This window comes from Haemaphysalis longicornis, unplaced genomic scaffold (genome assembly GCF_048455015.1).
Source record: "Haemaphysalis longicornis isolate Haplotype H1 unplaced genomic scaffold, Haemaphysalis longicornis Haplotype H1 scaffold_10, whole genome shotgun sequence".
NCBI lineage: Eukaryota > Metazoa > Arthropoda > Arachnida > Ixodida > Ixodidae > Haemaphysalis > Haemaphysalis longicornis.
In genome coordinates this window covers 34,267,212-34,286,497 of record NW_027526204.1, presented here as the reverse complement: position 1 = coordinate 34,286,497, position 19,286 = coordinate 34,267,212, and the positions used below count along the sequence as shown (strand labels likewise).

The following is a 19,286-nucleotide window of genomic DNA, read 5'->3' as shown; positions in this document are numbered from 1 at the left end:
CGGAAACAAAGTGGTAAGGGGGATGCTGTTCTAACAACTGTTCCCATTCCCGCTGCTCATCTTATCAGTTGTCAGACGATACCATATTATCGGCGAAATGACGTAAGCTGCTGCTTTGTAGAAATGTCAGCGTGGTGGGGGTGCCAACAGTTAGTGGAAGAGCGCCCTCCTTTCCCCCATTGGTTTTTCACAGCGCTATCCTCGTATCGCTCCGAGTCTGTTTGCCACGCGTTCCTGTGTTCCCTTTCATATTGCTCATAATAGTACATCCACAAGATGCCACGACGACAGCGCCAATAAAAGGTAGAGCGCGTGACCTGTGGGTCAGTGTGCCTACACCCCCCACAGCGGCTGTTGTGTCCTGACTGCTGCGCGCTATGTTTGCGCTATGTTTACAAGAAACTCAGTTTCCTATGCTTCTCTGTCGATGCCTCCCGCCCACAGCCCGGAGGATGCCCAAACAAGACAGTGAACATTTATCCAAAACCAGCCACTGCTTGCCGTCATTTGACTGTTCGCCGCAGCCCTATCCATATTAATCCAAAAATCCATTAGTCTGAGCTTTAACCAACGTGCATGGTAAATGTTAGACTTAGGCTATTCAAAATGCAGCTTGGCATTTGCACTGAGTCAGCAACTTTGCACACAGCAGCACACCAGCTTATCCACAATGCCAGGGATGAGCTTACAAATCCAGTAAGCCCATCCCACATGCTAGAAGTGCCACACTTGGTGGAATTAACCGGCTTGCACAAAGTACATAGAGAAAGCACATCATTCGTAACCCATGTGGCTCTTGACTAATATGAACAAAAATTCTCCTACAAAAAAAATACTGAATGCTAACCTGGAAATTCCCCTTCAGTTTGCGAGCTTCTGCTGATGAGGACTGTCAGGGCACACTGTGTACCTGCAAAAAAATTGATAATAATACACGGGAACTAGCAGCTAGAGGGAATAAGAAAGGTGACAGCCACAAAATAAAACGGGAGAACTGTTGGCCCAACACTTCCCGGTCCAGCGCCAGCTGTCGAGATCTCTGAATGTGCGTGCGAGTCCTTTGATAGTCTGGCAGTGCATGTCAGTTTGCTCAGTTTTGGTGGCAGTGCCTCGTTTCTCTCAAAATCGGGTGGCACCTTGACCTCTGCACCAAGCGAGTGGCAAGATTCCTTGTAGCGGCCGGCAGCATGTGCTGCAGCCATATACTGATACATGTTCAGCTTAAAGATAATGCGTACACCGGCAGCTTGGTTATTGTCACTTTTTTACTATAGTAGATTGGTATTGGAGCAAGTCCACGATAAAACTTCATGCACGAGTGAACAGGTGCCGACGAATATGTGACGAACAGACAGCTATATCAAGCATTATGGCTCTGGGTCTTTTGTTTAAAATTTTTTTTGGCAAATGATGAATATTTACAATATTATAGCCATTAAACATGTAAACTTTGCCAATAAGACATGGCGTTAAACGGTTGGTTGATTTCTATTTTTTATTCAGGCTTCTGTTTGTTTTTTGGATATTTTATTGTCTTTATCATGTGGTGGCATTGTATAAGAGACATTTTGTTAGTCCCTTCGTCATATCTTTATTTGATATTTTTATGTTATTTGAGGTGTTAGAAGTTTGACTTTGCCAATTATCTTCATCTAGACTAATATAATGATTAAATGCGATAACTTTACCCATTATGCATTCACGCACAGATGCAGGGCGTTGCTCGATTGGTTGTGTGGGGCACTCCGCAAAGAATGCTTACTCATTGAAAGAGTGCCTGCCGAACGTATCTCGGAGCTGAACAAGACCATGCGATGGCGTCACCGCATGACGAACACTACCAGGAATTCTGCCGCCTGCTCATCCTGCCGTGAAATGCGCAGTAGGGAGCTACTTCGTATACAAACGATGCGCAGTGGCTGAAATCCAGAAATTGATACGCATTGCCTTGCAAAGGACCCGTATGCGTAGTGAGCTATCTCGACAGCAGGCGTCAGCCCGGAAAGTGTCGCACCGATAGTTCTCGCACACCGCTCGCTCGGCCCGTTTTATATTGTGGCTGCCTGTACCTATGGGACTGGGGGCAATGGTCGCCTGGGTCTGTTGGCTGCAGGACGCATTCTGGCAGCAGGCTCCATCCGCAGACATTGCAGGAACACAGGTATTGGGCCTCAACGATGTCACAGCATGTGGGATGCGAGCTTTCAGCATCGGACAGCGTGTTCTGGAACCTCAGCCCCTTTCGCGCTAGAGAGTATTGCAACACCTATCACGCCGCATAGTTCTGTGTACCCCACACATGTTCTGAGGTTTCAAGTCGCTTGCAGGCACACCACAAAATCCTGATAGTCCAACAAAAGTTTACATGCCCTTGATCGATCACCGACCAGAGTTAAAGATGGCAGCTGTATAGTTGCGAAAGGAGAACTTACGGGAAATGCTTAAAACTTTCCATAAATGAAAAGGCGAAAGCCTAGTCAGAACTACAGTTGAACTTTCCGAAGAAGGGTTTGTTGAAGGTCCAGATGGTACATCCTTCGTTTCTGAAGAACTGCGCCTACACGCCTGTCACACTGGTCCAGACTCAGCACAGCACCCACCAATGTTCGTTCTGCTTGCCTCTGGGCTACTACCGCTTACCTAGGCAAGTGCACATAGAACACACTATAACCTACTGGAAGCAGCAGCCTCTAGATTTCGGAGGCAAACTCGAACGGAAGTCTGGGTTGAACAACTGCGAAGAATCTACCAGTTTCCATCCTTGCCGCTTCACCCAACACCTCCGCTTGGTGAAGACTAGGCGAGTCACTCTAAATTTCGCATGCGTTCATTGGCATGCAGGCACGGCGCTTACTTTACTCTAGCGCAGCTTTTACGGCGGTATCTGCTGACACATTCCCGAGCGCCGAATGACGCCATAGCTTCGAACGTTGGCTTCGAATGCCCGCAGGAGGTTCAATGATCCCCCAACATCGGCAGTCCGCGGAACAGTGCTCGAGCGCAATCGGGGCCGTCGGCTCTCAGAAGCGGCAGAAAACAGCGCTTGCGCCCGGGGTGGCTGCACAGATATCAACCGCGACTGCAGAAACAACTGCAGCCGAAGAAGGCCGGCCGCCGAGCACTCGGACACGAGCGAAGGCACACATACCTTTTCACAAGCAGCCGCAGCGGCTCCACGAGATCCCAGGGCGTTGTAGCAGGCACGCACAACGCTCTGTCCGCGCGCGGTTAGGCACCAGCAAGCGGGGCTTCACTCAAATGCGCCTTCTCGCGCAGACGACTTTTATGCACGCCTGAGCACCAGCATCAGAACACTGCACACAACAATGCGACGCCCAGTCCCAGTACGGCGACGACGCAACGACTGTGAAAACTCTCTGATAGCGGGAAGAGAGTCTAGTACGACGCCCCCCTCGTCATTTTCTTGCGGGGCCGTGGAGCGGCTTGCGGGAAAAGCGGCGCTGCATGGAGCGAAGCTAGTGCGCGCTCGTGCGCGCTGACATCGCCAAGCGAACGCGGTTTTGTGTTGAACGCACGTCAGCACGCTTTTTGTCATTCGTGTCAAGTCTGTGGTGACGGCACACATGCACTTGCTAGCACACGCAACTAGAGCACATTATTTAGCGGCTCTATTGCCTCTACTTGCAACAATACAGTTTTCTAGTGAAAAACTGTGTGGAAACAAAACGGCTAGACGTCGCTATTACGGCTCCGGTAAAACACCGTCTATCAGTGCAAACATCCGCTTGCAGCGCCCCGAGTCCCGAAGGGAGCGCAATGTCCGTCAAATCAACAACGGGGGGGGGGGGGGTTCACTAGACTAGAGTAAACTCGAACTTAGGCTGGGCCTAACTATCGGCTGGGCACTGCCACTGTTCAGTGCGTATTTTACGCTACAGTATTGAGTCCTTCTGGCGTGCATAATTCGGTGTGCAGTATGTTATTGCTGACCATCAGGCGTACGTGACTGCCTGGGAAAGCGCAGTTCTTAGGGGTAGCTCGCGTAGGGCTTTGTAGCCAGTCGCGGCCTCACCGCGCGTGAACAGTGTTGTGCGTGCCTGCCAAAACGCCCGGGATAACGCAAGGTTCTGCTGGAACATCTCTCTGGGCCCTACAGCTGCTACAGAAAAGGTTTCTTCTCTCTTGATTCTCTCGCTCGTGGTATTTGCCGCTCCCTCTGAATTGGGGTTGGTCTACTTTCCAACGGGGCGCGGCCTTCGGGGCCACATAACAGAAGGCCACTGCCACTCGTGTCTGGTAGAGATTTGTCAGACCGCTGAAATGCTTGCCGGTGGAGTGCCACGTTTAGCACTCAGCGCTGCAGGCGCATGTTACACTGTGGTCAGACAGATCTTTAGTTCGGATTTATATGACGCTGAGCGTAAAAAAATCACCACGTGCGGAACCAGCGCTAGGCTGTCTGGTCCGAATCCTTTCAGGGGGTTCCTCCCTATTTCGTGATGAAAAAGTGTGCCTCGAAATACAAGTAACCGATGGTCACAGCATGTACGGAGGTCAAAACTGTTAACAACGCGCGAACGCGTGGCCTTCGATGCGTGCAGCGGAGCCTGCTGATAGCCACCGGCGTGACCAGCGAGATTTGGTGACGGCGCTGCGTCGGCTTGGCATGTGAAAGCTATTGCCCATGCTTTCGTGTTTTGGCGGGCACGGTTCGACGCCGAAAGTCCCCCACCACGACCGCCGCTAAAGCCTATATTAAACGTTATCTTACGCTGATAAGCAGGGCAGTCTTGTTTTCGCCTTTGGTATGGTTCCAATATAAAAAAAAGTGGAACGTGTTCGGCTACAGCCATTCTAATACCCCTGTCAAACGTGCCTATTTAAGTGCACTTACACGGAGTGCACTTGGATAAAATGTCATTCGGGAGCAGCTAAACGGCAAACGCGAATGACACTTTACAAGGAACGCACTTTAAGCTGATACCCCTGACACACGGGCGCCTAAAAGGCCTTTGCAGAGAAGGACTGCTACCGAAACGGCGTTCGCCTCGGTGACACACGACAAAGGAGAATCTCCTTCACCGAAACGGGCATTTCCCGTAAGGGGTGTTCGCCTATCTCCTTTCCCGCACGAAAAGGAGCAGCTAGCGGCGCAGCCTCGTAAGCAGGCGCTTGCAAATCATAAGCTTCCCAGAACTTAGTGAGACCAAATGCGATTTCATAATACTTTCATAAATTGTTAAAACTGCAATGAAATAAATTGCACCAAACAAGCCCAATCGTAATGTATTTCTGTAAACATCTGCCCACTGTTGCCAGATTAGGCACGAAACATAGGCTAAAAAAAGCACTTCATCGTTGCTGTTTAATACAAATGTGTGAAATTAGCCATTTATTCTTTCTAAACAACAATAAAACGCACAGTTCCTATCTAAAATAATAAAGAAGGTCTATTAGCCGCACTTTATTTTTGTTATCGGGCATGCTTTTTCCGCAGAACTGCAAGCGCCACTTTATTGGTGTGTCAGTTACAGCAACTACGTAAAGGAGATCGGGGGTTGCTGTGTGTCAGGAGCGCCACTCCTTTCCACAAAATGTCTTTTGGCGTGGCAAAAGGGGTTTAGTTTAAAGGAGATCTAGCGTTGCCGTGTGTCACAGGTATGAGTGTGGTCCCCAAACACACTTTACCGGGGCCAGCTCGCCGAGTGAGTAATCTCGTGAACAGAAGTCCGAAAATCGGAAAAATTAACGTAAAACCGCGAGCGTTTAGATGATAATAAGTAACGTTAAAAGTTAATTATAGATATATTGCTTATTTACCTTTACAAAAAATTGAAGCAGCGACGAAAAATAAGAAAATAACCTCTCTCTCAACAACGTGCCAGCGCCGCCTGATGGGTGTTTTGCTCCATGGCAGCCGTTCTCTGCGGCGTTCTCGTAGGTGTTTTCTTGTGGCCCTGTGATTGTGTTCGTGTTTCAGCCTATTTCCGTTGTATTCAACGCTTTCAGATAATTTCCCCCGAACAATAATGCAGCTGTCATTCACTGCGCAGTGAATAACAGTGAAGATAAAAGCGCCGGTGTTCAGTCGCCGTCCCGACTCTGTTTTTGTGGTCTTGTGCGATGCGCCGATTGCGATTTTAAACAATTCAAACACAACGAATTGTTTACAATATTCCTCACGTGATAAAGAGGGGGGATTTCAAGTAATTTTGCGTAATATTTACGCCGGCTATCGTCACTGACATCACGGCCAAGGGCACTTTATTTCGTCGTTTAGCAGCGCGCAGCCTAAGTGTAACTTGGGAAGCCCGAGTGCACTCGGCGGAAGTGCACTTAAATAGGCACGTTTGACAGGGGTATAACGTAGGTTGTGCAGGAAAGGAGGAAGCGTTAGCGTTGACTGGGAAATTGCCTCAAGACGTTTATTATTGGTGCGGGGAAGGTTTAGCACGCATGCGCAGGCACATAAAGCCTGGTGAGGGGCTTTCGGCCCCTCACCAGGCCGAACCTCTCTCCCCCAACAAGGAAGCATCGGTAATAGCTTTCGCATGCCTAGCTGCCGCAGCGCCGTCCCCGAATCTCGCTGGTCACGCCGGTGGCTATCAGCAGGCTGCGCTGCACGTACCGAAGGCCATGCGTCCGCTCGTTCTTGTTAACAGTTCACACCTCCTAGGAAAGCCTTCACATCCCGCTTTCCTGACAGGTGTAAACGTGCGTACGTGCTGGGATCGTCGGTTACCCCCTAAAGCGATTCGGACCAGAGAGCCTAGCGCTGATTTCGCATGTGGTTATTTCTGTAAGGTAAGCGTCGAAGTACAAATTCTTTTGTTGGAGCTACACTTCCAGACGCCCATGCTTGCTGAAGTACTACAATGTAGGCAAGAACACAGAATTGCGTACATAAGACAAAATCGTACGAAGAACACACGGAATTGCCTGCAGGACTGGGATCTACGCTTACAACCTGGGATGTACGCTTGCCCGGATACATGTGTTTCGTACGAGTCAAGGCCCACTCGTCACAAGTCCACTCGTCATTGGCCAACTCGTCATAGGGCTATTTGTACGGGGAGTTCTCTTGTTGCCAGAATATTCGTCACATAGAAAACTCGATTAAGAGCATGTTTTGGAACTTCAAAGTGATGTTACCGCCTGCTATTCGCCGCCTTTTAAAAGAATGGTGTAGGCGAGTGCAGTGACGACAGGAGCCACACTTAGTGCTTATTCCAGCAAATCTTCTGCCTTCCAATAACCCCCTTCCCCCCCCCCCCCACCCAAAAAAAATTAGCTATGGCCAGAGTCCTTCAATGCTTTACTGGTCACGAAACTGCTCCGTAACTCAATGGGAGAGCTTCATATGCTGCGCTTGGCCGCCGCGCGGTGGCGCCACCCTCTCACTGAGGTCACTCCTCGGGCGGCGTTGCGCTGGCTCGAACGGCGGAGCCGCGGCGAGTTGTGTTTGTTTTGTGCTGAAAAAAAATGTAACGTGCATGTCGCGCTCTCGTGATGCGGCTTAAGTAGTGCAACGACGATGCCGAACATGTGTTGCGTCCCGGGATGTCGTTCCTTGTACAACGATACCACAGAAAATGTTTCCTTGTTCTTGTGACCGAGCGACGGGCAGCTGCATGAGTATTGGAGGCGCGCCATTCCAAGGCAAGCAACAGGAGATTTCAGCTTCGATTATTAGTGTGCGACAGTGTGTTGAAATGCACTGTGTGTGAGAATGGAAAAAGCAATGTACCATTTTAAGAGCATCGTGGACCTAGAATTGTACAAGGCTAACTTAAAGCCGGATTTTTGTCATATCAGTCAGGTTGTAGCGGTGCTTCATTACCTGTTTGCAAACTTTTATTACCGTATAAACCGGAATATAGGTCGAGTTTTTTTCCAAAAAAATCCGCACAAAAGTCACCCCTCGTCTTATATAGCGGTCATTGGCAGAATGTAAATCGTTGTCTGGCAACAATGTGCAAGCGCAGTCCGTCGCCATTGCCATTCGTGTCGGACTGCTCTCTTGCACTATCAGGCTTTTATTTGATATCGGCTTTCTCTAGTTTTTCGTCTTTTACTCGTCTATTACGCGTGCGTGCATACATTTCTGTACGTCTCTGTTCCGAGATGAGTGGCGGCAGTTGACGCCAGTTCACCGCGGCGTTTAAGCTGACGGCGATTGAGTCACCGAGCAGAATGGGAATATGGCGGCGCAACGCCAGTTAGGCGTTTCGGAGAAAAGTGTGCGTTATTGGGGGAGCCAAAAAGCCAAGCTGTGCGCGTGCAACCCCCGAAACTGATCGTTCCGTGGACGTCAAGCGGTCCACCCCGAGTTGGAGAACAAAGTGGCGGACTTCGTCCGGGAACTTCGCTCACGATCGCTCCGGAGGCCATGCGCGGACCGGCTCCGCGAACTGTACAATGAGTGGATAGCCAGCGACAACAAAAAGACCTATACGGGCCGGTTGCGACCGTGTCAAGCTGGGTGTCCTCCTCTTGGCAGTCGCTGCCCGACGACATGGTTACACGAGCCTTCAGGCATCCTTGGACGACTCTGAGAGCTCGGACGAGTGACTTCGGCAGGCATAGTGAGTGGCAGTGACAGACGGGCGTCGAAAATAAATATAGACATTGTGAGTGCGCTTCTGTGCCGAATTATTTTTTTTGTCAACTTTTCCCACCTCAGGGTAGGGGGTCGACCTATATTCCCACTCGACCTATAATCCGGTTTATACGGTACCTTGCGCTCAGGCTCGCGTGTAAAAAAGCTTTGGGGCGTCCTTGTGCTTTTACTTTTCATATTTCCGCGAATTATCCCTTAGGGTTCGTTTTGATTGTTTTGTAACCGCGCGTGGCTGCTTCCGATTTTCTTATCTGGCGTTTCAACCGGAGCGCCCGTTTGCTCTTTTAAATGCAGAGCATTTCAGTAACTCACGATGTCACCCGCGTTGACGTCCGTAGTCGTAGTCCGCACCCCTCTCCCCCTACACTATATAAAAAAAAAATACTATCCGGCGCCTGGTTTCGATCCCTGGACCCTGCGGGCAGAACGCAATGTACCGGGATTACCCGATTCTAACGCGCACCTTTTTTCGGGAAAAATAGGTCGAAAAAGCGCATGCGCGTTACAATCGGATACGAAACCGAAACTGCCGAAACAACGGAAATATTGTCTCGCCCATCGCCATCTCAAGATGGCGCCAAAGCTTTTAGCGACAATTTTTCGGACGCAAGAAGCGTAGGCGCCCAGGCTTTTCTATCGGCGTTCCCACAAATCGTCAAATCGTTCCACTTGTGCACTTGATAACAGCAATGGCAGCAGCGGCTCTCGCGCGTTCAAAACGAGTGGTCGGCTGAAGCGTGCGCCTCTGGAGAAGTTCGCAGGATGGGCGTGCGAGGCATGGGCCACGATACCATAGATCATGGTTGAACGTTCGTTATGAAGTGTGGCATCGCGAACGCGCTTGACACCACCAAGGACGAGATGTTGTGGTCAGCGGAGAGCGACGAGGAGGGAGATGGGTGAGATTACTTCGAGAAATAAATTGCCCGTTTATCTCGCATTCGTTTTTCTTGCTCACACAGTTCCGTGCGCGTTACAATCGGAAGTGCAAGTTTTTTCGGTTTTTTGGCCAGGAAAATAGGTTGCGCGTTAGAATCGGGTAATTACGTACATGGTGCTCTACCCACTGCGCCACAAAGCCGACACAGAATGGGAGGCTACGAACGCGCCAGAATGGGAGGCTACGAACGCGCGCCTACGAACGCGCCTTACTACCACCAACTCCCCAAACACTAAACGTTAACGCAATACACCCACCCCCTATGCGACGCATTTACTCGAGTCCCCCTCGCGGGGAGATGGGCCCAATTTTTTTGTCGTACGTCCCGTCGGGCAATATTGTTTGATATAAACGGTGCCACCTTGTCGCTAACTTGATTTTTTGTTTCTTCGACAATGTTCTCGATCCTATTTCCATGGATCTGAAATTAATAACGTTCCGAGAGTAATGCATGCGTAGCAAACTCCCCGCAACTCACTTTATCGGTGTTCATCTGTGCACGACGTCACATTGCGGACTACTTCTTCGACGTTTGTGTTTCATTCTAGTCTTTTGTGGGGCAGGAGATCGCTAGCTCGCTGCATTCAGAAAAGCTTTGCTTCGTTCTTGGCTACGTGGAATTATTCTGTTTCTTCCATGTGCTGCACATCGCAGCGCGAAAAAATAAATTTTTGTACGCTGGACCACGCTCTTTTGTCTCCTTTCGTAACATTGAAATTTTTTGTTGCGTGTCATAAAATTAGTTCTATTGTTCTTTTTTCGCTTCCTGTTTTTGCAAGTATTGCAAAGCGTGGAAGCGGAAAGACATATGGTGCAACATATATTTCACAGTGTTTTGATCCTTCGCGTTTCTGCAGTGTTTTTAGATGTTCTCACGTATGTACCCACTCATCGAAACGACAATACTATTGGGCTATCTCTTTTAGCATTATGTGCGTCTTAGAGCAATCAACGGATTCATTAAGCGTAGTCTAAACGATGCGTACTTGGTTGCTTGGCCCGCTGTAGTCCGTGACTACACAGCTACCGTATATGCGGTAATTACAACTTTGATTTAAGAAAAGAAGCAATATAGATTTAAAAATCCGTAAACACGACGGCGCAGCGCTTGTGCCAGAGCACACAGAAGCCGTTGCCGTTCGCGACCGAAGTCTACGGTAATTTACTTCGAAAAATAAAATCCCATTGAAGGCAGGTGATGATTGGACTATTCATCGCTAACTACTACGAAAAAAAAACACTTAATCAGCGCGCAGACACCAAAAGGAGCAAGCGTTTGCACGCCAAGAGCTGGCCAATACGCCGCACGCGCGGCGGCTGGATGACCGTGCGGCGGTGGCGCCTGTAGTGGCGCGCGCGGTCCCTATATGAAATGAGCGCCGAAGTTTCGTGACCAGTAAAGCATTGAAGGACTCTGCTATGGCCCAGGGCGCGTGTGCTCAAATTTCTTGTGTAAGAAATTAGGTTAATATACTGTCACACTCCATTGATTATGTTAAAACTGTAATTGGAATCAAACGTATATGACATGACGTGCTTTTACACCCTGATGCTTCTTTATTAAGGGTCACGTGATTTGACCGTAGACCATTCTTCCTGGCTGTTTAGTCAGTGCTTTGTTTACAATGTCGCAGAGCAATGAAACCAAGCGACAAAAAGGGAATTCAAACAACAAAGACCAACATATTTTCTGTGCCCAAACTTGCATTGCTCAAGGCTGTTTTCGGAAGAAGTGCGGTGTGCGCAGCTTCCCGCTGTTCGCCTCTCTGCCCCCCCCCCCCCCCTGAAGAGCACTTGAGCTGCGTTTAAAGGGTTCAAACGTATGTGCCGGTCACACCATGACGGGGTCACAAAAACCTCTCTACCACCCTGCCCAACTACAGCTGCAACTTGTCATTGTCTAGACCAGCTAAGTACCCAACCTCAACGCCCCTGTATGATCAGCCCTTCAAAGCAGTCCAGGTCACGCTGACTTCTCCACCCCCCCCCCTCTTCCCTAAAGAAAAAAAAAGCAGTGCTTCAGGGCATTATACATGCATGCAGGTGACACAGACCTCCCCACACCCTCCTAAACAGTTGTAATGAGTATAACATTGTTGAAACCAGCCTTGGAACCACTTTCAACGTGAATTTCCGGTCAGCGCTTTGAGGCTTTTGTTCACACGGTCGGGATGAGACAAAAATCTCTGGTACGAAAAGGCACCTTGACCTAGAGTTCCTATCTCGATATGGCATTGTACAAAAAGGCCGTTGTAACAAGGTGGCCTATGACAAGTTCTCTGGTGACGAGCGGGCTTGTGACAAGTGGGCTCGTTCCCATTTTGTACGCGCCAGCTGTGATAAACACACAGATACTGGGTGCTGCGATAAAGAGAAAGCGAAGCCTTGACAAAGATTAGCTCAGTGCTCTCTCCTGCTGGGTCAGACTTGCGGTCACCTGTGCCCCACACGGGTTTCCGTTGCACGTGCGTGCGTCTGTATGCTTCCCGTCATTCGTGTACAGTCTGTGGCCAGTGATGCCAATTTAGCGGATTTTCCGCTAAATCTGGCGGATTTCATTTTATTCTGACGGGGAAACTATTAGTCTAGCGGCTAGTGGATTTTTTGAAGGGCCATTTTTATACATAGCGGATTTCTGGCGGATACCTCACGCAGTGAACCGATTCAAAATCGCCCTGCAAGAAACCATTTCCGTGTCCTCTAAAAATGCAGAAATTGCTTAACTTCAGGTGTTAGGAGGGCTCCTGTTCACTTGCTCCGCCTATCTCAGGCAAACAAATCCGTGAGGTTTCAAAACGTCTCTGAGACAATCGAAAAAATTCAAAACCAGTAGAGCAAAATCACCCTCCTGGACTGGAATCAGACATCGTCCACGCAGTCGTTCTGGTGTGAAGTTCACTTCTATAAGGACGCCTGCGGCGAAAACCAATTCGCCGAGCTGGCCGGATTTGCCATGTCGATGCTCGGGCTGCCGTATTCAAATGCCGAAGTAGAGATGAGGTTTAGTCAGTTTAACATAGCAAAATCCAAGATGGGGAACAAGCCGAAGCCCGAAACAACAAACTCCATCCTCTTCGTAAGAGCGGACTGAAGTGACACCAGAAAAGTTGTTTTGATTACGAACTACCCGCAGCAGTTAGTGCGATCAGGACATCTGCAACGTATGTGCAGCCAAGTCACCTTTCTGGTCCCTCAACGAGTACCAGCGGTCCTGTGGAGAGGGTGTCAGACGACGACAGCGGCGACACAGACCTCGATGTGTTTTTCGTTGACCTGTGATTTCTTTTTTTTCTTTTTCATCAGTGTGAACATTTATAACGTTTACCCTCTTCTGTGATAAGGTTGACCAATGACGAACACCGCAGCCCTGAAACCTGAAGGGTTCTGTTAGACTCCTTGGAAGACTCATATATTATTTCAGCTCTCGTAGTTTTGGGGAGCTTTTAAGAATGATAAAGGTATTTATCATACGAAATTGCACTGTTATTTTAAATAAAATAGGCCCTAGCGGGAAATTTAGCAGATATGTTTTAGAATCTGGCGGATTTCTCATTGCTTTTTAGCGGATGTCTGACGCCCAGCGATGGCAACGCTGTCTGTGGCATAATTCAAAGTACTTGCAGACGCACGCACGCGCACCTTCAAATTGAGATTTAATTAGGCTCCAACGAATACAATGCAAAAAGGCAAAAACCCGACGTTTCGAAGCCGGCTCGGCTTCTTCTTCAGGGGTGACAGTGGCCACGCTGCAGCTGCGTCTTATAGTCTCACATTTGCTGGCCTCGCACAAAGCCCCTCGCTGCGGCACGTAATCCGTGTGTGTACACCGAGGGGAGAGTGCCAAGCGAGCGATTAACATTCCCAGGTGTGCGTTGAATATGCCACGATTCGAGGAAAAGCCGCTTCCTCCAGTTCGTTTCCCTTTCGAGGATGGCCGTTCCGGAGAAGTCAATTTTGTGGTCGGCCACTTCGTAGTGTTCGGCGACTGCACTGCGGACTCTATTTTGTTTCTGGATGTCGTTCTTGTGTTGTCCGGAAACAAAACAGAACGACGTCCGGAAACAAAATAGAGTCCGCAGTGCAGTCGCCGAACACTGCGAAGTGGCCGACCACAAAATTGACTTCTCCGGAACGCCATCCTCGAAAGGGAAACGAACTGGAGGAAGCGGCTTTTCCTCGAATCGTGGCATATTCAACGCACACCTGGGAATGTTAATCGCTCGCTTGGCACTCTCCCCTCGGTGTACACACACGGATTACGTGCCGCAGCGAGGGGCTTTGTGCGAGGCCAGCAAATGTGAGACTAAGACGCAGCTGCAGCGTGGCCACTGTCACCCCTGAAGAAGAAGCCGAGCCGGCTTCGAAACGCCGGGTTTTTGCCTTTTTGCATTGTATTGGTTGGAGCCTAATTAAATCTCAGTTCAGTAACTTCCCAACCAGACAGAAGTCTGTCGAAATGTTCACTTTCACGCACCTGCAAATACTTTGAATTACGGTACCTTTCCACTTAGGGGCTCTAATTTCAACCGTGCTGTTTCTTAGTGAGTACTCAGTAAGAAACTCCTTACAGAGTGGCTGGACGAGTTAACTTTTTTCTTACACCACGTTCAAAACTGCCACACAGAAGCCACACAAACATACGCCTAGAGCGCCGCTGGTCTCAATCGACATTCCAACACGCGTGAAATCAACCATCGACTTATCCATGGGAGTGTTTACTAGACAAGGGCATGCGTTAAACACAGCCACCGTGTTTTGTTGAGGTGAAATATTTGTGCTGCTGTATTGCATAGTTCTGCTGTGCATCCCGTAGTAGTGGCCAGTTTTTTAAAGCTGGCGATTGTGTGTGTGTGAGCGTCGTCTGTGCGGGAAGGTAGAGCTCAGAAAAGTTGCTCATGCTTTTGCATTTCGCTCGTAGGTCTTCGTCACCTGTTGCAGCCCCAACCCGCAAGGTGTGGTTGTCAACACGGCCGGGCATTTCTTGAGCGTCTGTGGAAACATCTCCCTGGGCGGCCACATCCGCGCCTGAACAGGTCTGTCTTCCCTCGCTTGTGGATCTTGGCTCGTCTCCTGCCGTGCAGTCGGTTCCGAATCTTTGTTCCTGTCGTCCGGTGTGCACTGCTTCTATCAGCTCGGCTGGCTTCATCAACTGAACGGGTATCTGTCGCCGCCCTGACTGCCACTATTTGGCCACAGTTCGCTTCGCTCGTGTCTGTAGTAGAGCGGAGGGACGTAGTTCGGATCAATTTGAAGGTTATCGCAGGAGCAGTGACCAAGCAAGACAACAGTGCCATTCCATTAATTTTGTCATGTGTCAAGGGTATCCCCGGAAAGGGAAGACATCAAAATCCCCCCAAAAAGAAAATAAACGGCCATTTGAAGTGTGCGCCAGGAGCGCACCAATCAACGAAAGCCACAGCGAAACCCCAAGGCATCGTGGTCAAATATGGCAGCGGGCTGCTCAGCCAATCAGAATGCTGCGGAGCAGAACAGTGGCGACCATACATGGACATGGAAAGGCAAGGAGCCAATGAGAGTGTGCCGCACTCAAGCCCAGAGGGGCTAAAAACCGGACACACAAGGAGCAGGGGGAGGCAAAAAACCAGGAGGCGGAAGGAGCACGTCAGCTTCAAAGAACAAGCCAGGGGGACGCAGCCAGGCCACCGACTATGCCTAGCAAGCCTGGGCAGGGGCGGGCCGACTTTGCATTGGCTGTGGCATCCTAGGCGCACCACGAACCTGTGTCTTCGTGGCCCCAGGGGCGGCAGTCGAGCACCTGCGGCTAACGTCCGCGCTGCGTCGACGTTCGCTTCGACAGCCCGAAAGGGCTTCATTCGTGCCGAGACCTACTTGGGACCTCTAGCGGCAGCAGCTACCAGGGGGTAGCCATCGAGGAAACTTCAGGATGCGCGGAGCCCACGCCGTCCAAGGAACGACCAAGCGCTTCGATTGTCGGCATCAACAAGACGATGACGGCTACCACGGAATCGTGGCCACGCAAGGGTGCGACACATCAGCACCGACGACCAGGGTAGGCCAGTCCAATAGGAACGCATTCATAGGACACAACTACAGTTCATACCGCAAGCCAGGTGCAGCACTGTGGAGGCTACATTGTTGTCAATAGTGCACCCACTGAGGGCGCCTAACTCACCGTGAAGGGGGTCCTGAAAAAACATTCCCTTCTCCTCCCTCGGCAAGTGGCACCGCAAGGCCCCGGCGCCTTTTGTCGCTTCCTTCACGGTGAGTTAGGCGCCCTCAGTGGGTGCACTATTTACAACAAGGTAGCCTCCACAGTGTTGCACCTAGCTTGTGGAATGAACTATTGGGAGTTGTGGTGGTAGAGAGATCACCAAGAGGGTGATGGATTGAGTGTATTTGAACTAATGGTATAGGAGTTTTTTGTACAGACTTTTCAACTTTGATTTGAATTGTATTTTGAGATTTTTAGTTAGAGATTTCAGTGTTTGCTGGTTGAGTGCAATTGATTCATTAAGCGGTTTGCTTGAGGGATTTTTCGGGTGCGTTAAATGTGTGTTTTATCAAACCCGTCAATGGCTTTCCCGCGTCAATCTCTGAGCTGGTCAAGTCAACCATACCAACCGTTTACGGGACAATAGAAACAGTTGGCGAGCCTGCCAGCATTGATTTATCCTGACCCGGGATATTTGCGTCGGTCCCAGTCATGTGTCTTTCCACCTGCGAGAATGGATGGGGGAAGGTTGTTGACGTTGTTTCGAACGCGAGGTTTGAAGAAGAAGCAATTTTCTGAATTGTAGGACAAAGACTCTCACACAGAAAACGAAAGGTCAGAGGTGGACGTTTTTGTCAGAGGAAAGAAATTGTGAGGCGAAGAAAAGCATTGAGGAGGATAAAAGAAGGGCTGAGAAGAAAAAGAGAGAAATTACATAAAAACGGGCTAAGTTGTAAGGAATGCATGCAGAACTAAAGCGATGCCTCAGTGAAAAGGAACTCGGAAAGAATGGTGAATGCGCCGCACTGAGACAGAAGGCACGCGGACCGCCGACTGTGATGAGTCGCGTGATATTGAAAGAACGCAGGTGGCAGATCATGACAAGGCTATGATTAAAAAGAAACACAAAGAAAACTGTTGCTTTGGACAGCCCGCTGAGGAGAAAGGCGTGTGCGGAGTGCGAGGCCGTGAATGTACCGAGTGTGGCACGGTGCCAGAACAGGCGCATAGAGACGAGTGCTTTGAGAATAAACTCGGTGAAGAAGCACGTGCTGTTGAAAGAATGGGCTTGGCGCACAGCAAGGAGATCGATGAGAAAAGAAAAGAACAAAGGTTCTCGCAAAAGACCGCTGATGCGGGAGACGCATTCCAAGTGCGAGGTGGTAAATGTCTCAAGTTCTGCGCCATTGCATGCCTTCCGAGAGGAGATGAACATGCCGAGGATGCGACAGGCAAAGGCGGGTTGCATGCCCCTGGTGCAGTTGACTCATTTGATTTAAAGGTTTCTCAAAAATCACTAGTTCAGTCCCAGGTTCTTGCCGCTCTGGGTAGTGGTACGACTGGTGGCCGGCAAGAAGGTTGTAGTTTTTTGGAAATGCCTATGGCTAGTGAAAGTACCCTCATCCTCGAAAAGGCCTGTGCGAAGCGGTTGGACAGTGAAGCGGGCAGCTCATTGTCTGAGATTGTAAATGCGGTCCTTAGGGTGCAGCCAAGGACCAGTATTTTAGACCTGCCAGGGCAGCACCCCATGTCCGAGCTCTGTGACGTCGATGGAAAGCGAGAACGAGAGCAGAATGAAAGGGATCTAGGAGACGGGCTGGTAGCTGAAACTCAATGGCGCGAGAAAAAACAGTCATGTTTGCAAAATCCTATGAAGCGAATGAGGGAAAGGAGACTGATTCCTAGGAAGGTTAGAGCGCGTAACCGAAGGTGTGCCAAAAGAGATAGGGTAGCTGGAAAGTTCGTAGAGTTAAAGCACGCTACGAAGATGGCGCACAGACGACGAGCTAAGGCCTGTAAGACGAATGGATGGCTCTGTAATTGGCCCCCCAGCCAAGCCCCCCAACCAACTACATAGGAGAGCGCCAGCGCAGTCATGCCAAGAAGACAAAAACAAACAGAGTGCGAGTCGAGCAAAATCCAGAGAAAGCATGCAATAGGCAAGGACTGGAGACAGCTCGTGTCATAGGTCAAGGAGACGAATGAATATTGGTGAGCGTCAAAGCCGAGCCAACAATGTAGCCAAGAGTTCTGAGTGGTTGAAGGAGAAAACTTTAAGATGAAGGCCAAAATCAACAAACCTGATGGAACACGAAGTTGACTCGGACAGAAGTAGGACCCATAACGGTTACGAATAAGTTGTGTATTGTGGCACAGCATAAATATTGTGCTATTGGGAAAAGGCAAGGTTGGGGTAAATCTATATAATAGAGATGAATTAGTGACGAAGTTCGGATTGAGTCATAGTGGTGTCGAATATTATATATTTGATGTGTTCGAGTAGGTTGGTGTAAATACATGAAGTGTAGCCATACATGCGGTAGTTGCGAAATGTGGATAAAGAGTGGTTTTAAGTTTGAGATGCGTGAAAGTGCTTGATTTCGGTATATGCACGAAATCGATTGTGAAAGTATATTAGTGTGAGAGGTGAGGTGTTGGTTGACGAAATGGTGAAGTCTGTGTGAACAAAATGGTAACGATTTGAGGACAGGAGTGAACCAGAGACAAGTGTGAAAAAAACGAAAGGTTAAGTGAAGTCTGAAGTGAAAAAAATGCCGAGAATTGAGCAGTGGTGATGAGCTGCAGACTTATGAGAAGTGAGCAAGGCTTGTGGAACAGGGCATCAGTGGCCAAGCTGAAGCAGTTTTTTGAGAAATAACTCTTGAAGCGGGGGTAATAATTGTTTTTATTGTCACGTGAACGGATCGTGGGGTTGTCTTGACCAGCTTAGAGAGATGAATGCAGAAAAGCCATTTACGGGTTCGACAAAACACGCATTTATTGCACCAGAAAAACCCTCAAGCAAACCACGTAATAAATCAGTTGCAGTCAACCAACAAACACTGAAATCCCTAACTAAAAATCCCAATATACAATTCAAATCAAAATTCAAAAGTCTGTACAATGAAGTCGTACACCATTAGTTCAAATACATTAAATCCATCACCTTCTAGGTGATCTCTCCACAATCACAACTCCATAGTTGCGTCCTATGAATACGTGCCTATTGGACTGTCCTACACCGGTCGTTGGCGCTAACGTGTCGCACCCTTGTTTTGCCGCGACTCGGTGGTAGCCGTCATCGTATTGTTGATGCCGGTGTTCGTTCCTTGGGCGGCACACGCTCCGCGCGTCCTGAAGTTTCCTCGCTGGCTACCCCCTGGTAGCCGCTGCCGCTGGATCTCCCAGGCAAGTCTCGGCACGAACGAAGCCCTTTCGGGCTGTCGAAGCGAAGTTCAACGGAGCGTGGACGTTGGCCGCAAGTTCCCGACCACCACCGCTGGGGCCACGACGACACAGATTTGTGGTGCGCCTAGGATGCCACAGCGAATGCTAAGTCGGCCCGCTCCCGCCCAGGCTTGGTAGGCATAGTCGGTGGCCTGGCCGCGTCCCCCTGGCTTGTTCCTTGAAGCTCACGTGCTCCTTCCGCCTCCTGGTTTCTTGCCTCCCCCTGCTCCTTGTGCGCCCGGATTTTAACCCCTCTGGGCTTTATCGCGGCACACTGTCATTGGCTCGTTACCCGTTTCGTGTCTATATATGGTCGCCACTGGTATCCTGCACAGCATTCTGAT

General features: G+C 49.6%; 2 protein-coding genes across 7 annotated transcripts in view; one reads left to right on the top strand and one right to left on the bottom strand.

The window, feature by feature from the left end:
* LOC144158373 (uncharacterized) overlaps positions 1-3,670 on the bottom strand; it is a 641,189-nt gene extending 637,519 nt beyond the window's left edge. The window contains exons 1-3 of one of the 5 annotated variants that reach the window (XM_077689226.1): positions 3,149-3,669; positions 2,070-2,224; positions 848-910 (exon numbers count right to left, since the gene is read on the bottom strand). The gene's annotated coding sequence lies outside the window, so the exon portion shown is untranslated. Of the gene's footprint in view, positions 1-847; positions 911-2,069; positions 2,225-3,148 lie in introns of all 5 variants that reach the window. The other 4 variants (XM_077689225.1, XM_077689229.1, XM_077689230.1 and 1 more) reach the window with 4 other exon arrangements.
* A 193-nt stretch (positions 3,671-3,863) lies between these two features.
* LOC144158369 (uncharacterized) overlaps positions 3,864-19,286 on the top strand; it is a 34,204-nt gene continuing 18,781 nt past the window's right edge. Inside the window, exons 1-2 of one of the 2 annotated variants that reach the window (XM_077689218.1) lie at positions 3,864-4,131; positions 14,440-14,554. The gene's annotated coding sequence lies outside the window, so the exon portion shown is untranslated. The remainder of the gene's footprint in view (positions 4,132-14,439; positions 14,555-19,286) is intronic. The other variant, XM_077689219.1, reaches the window with a different exon arrangement.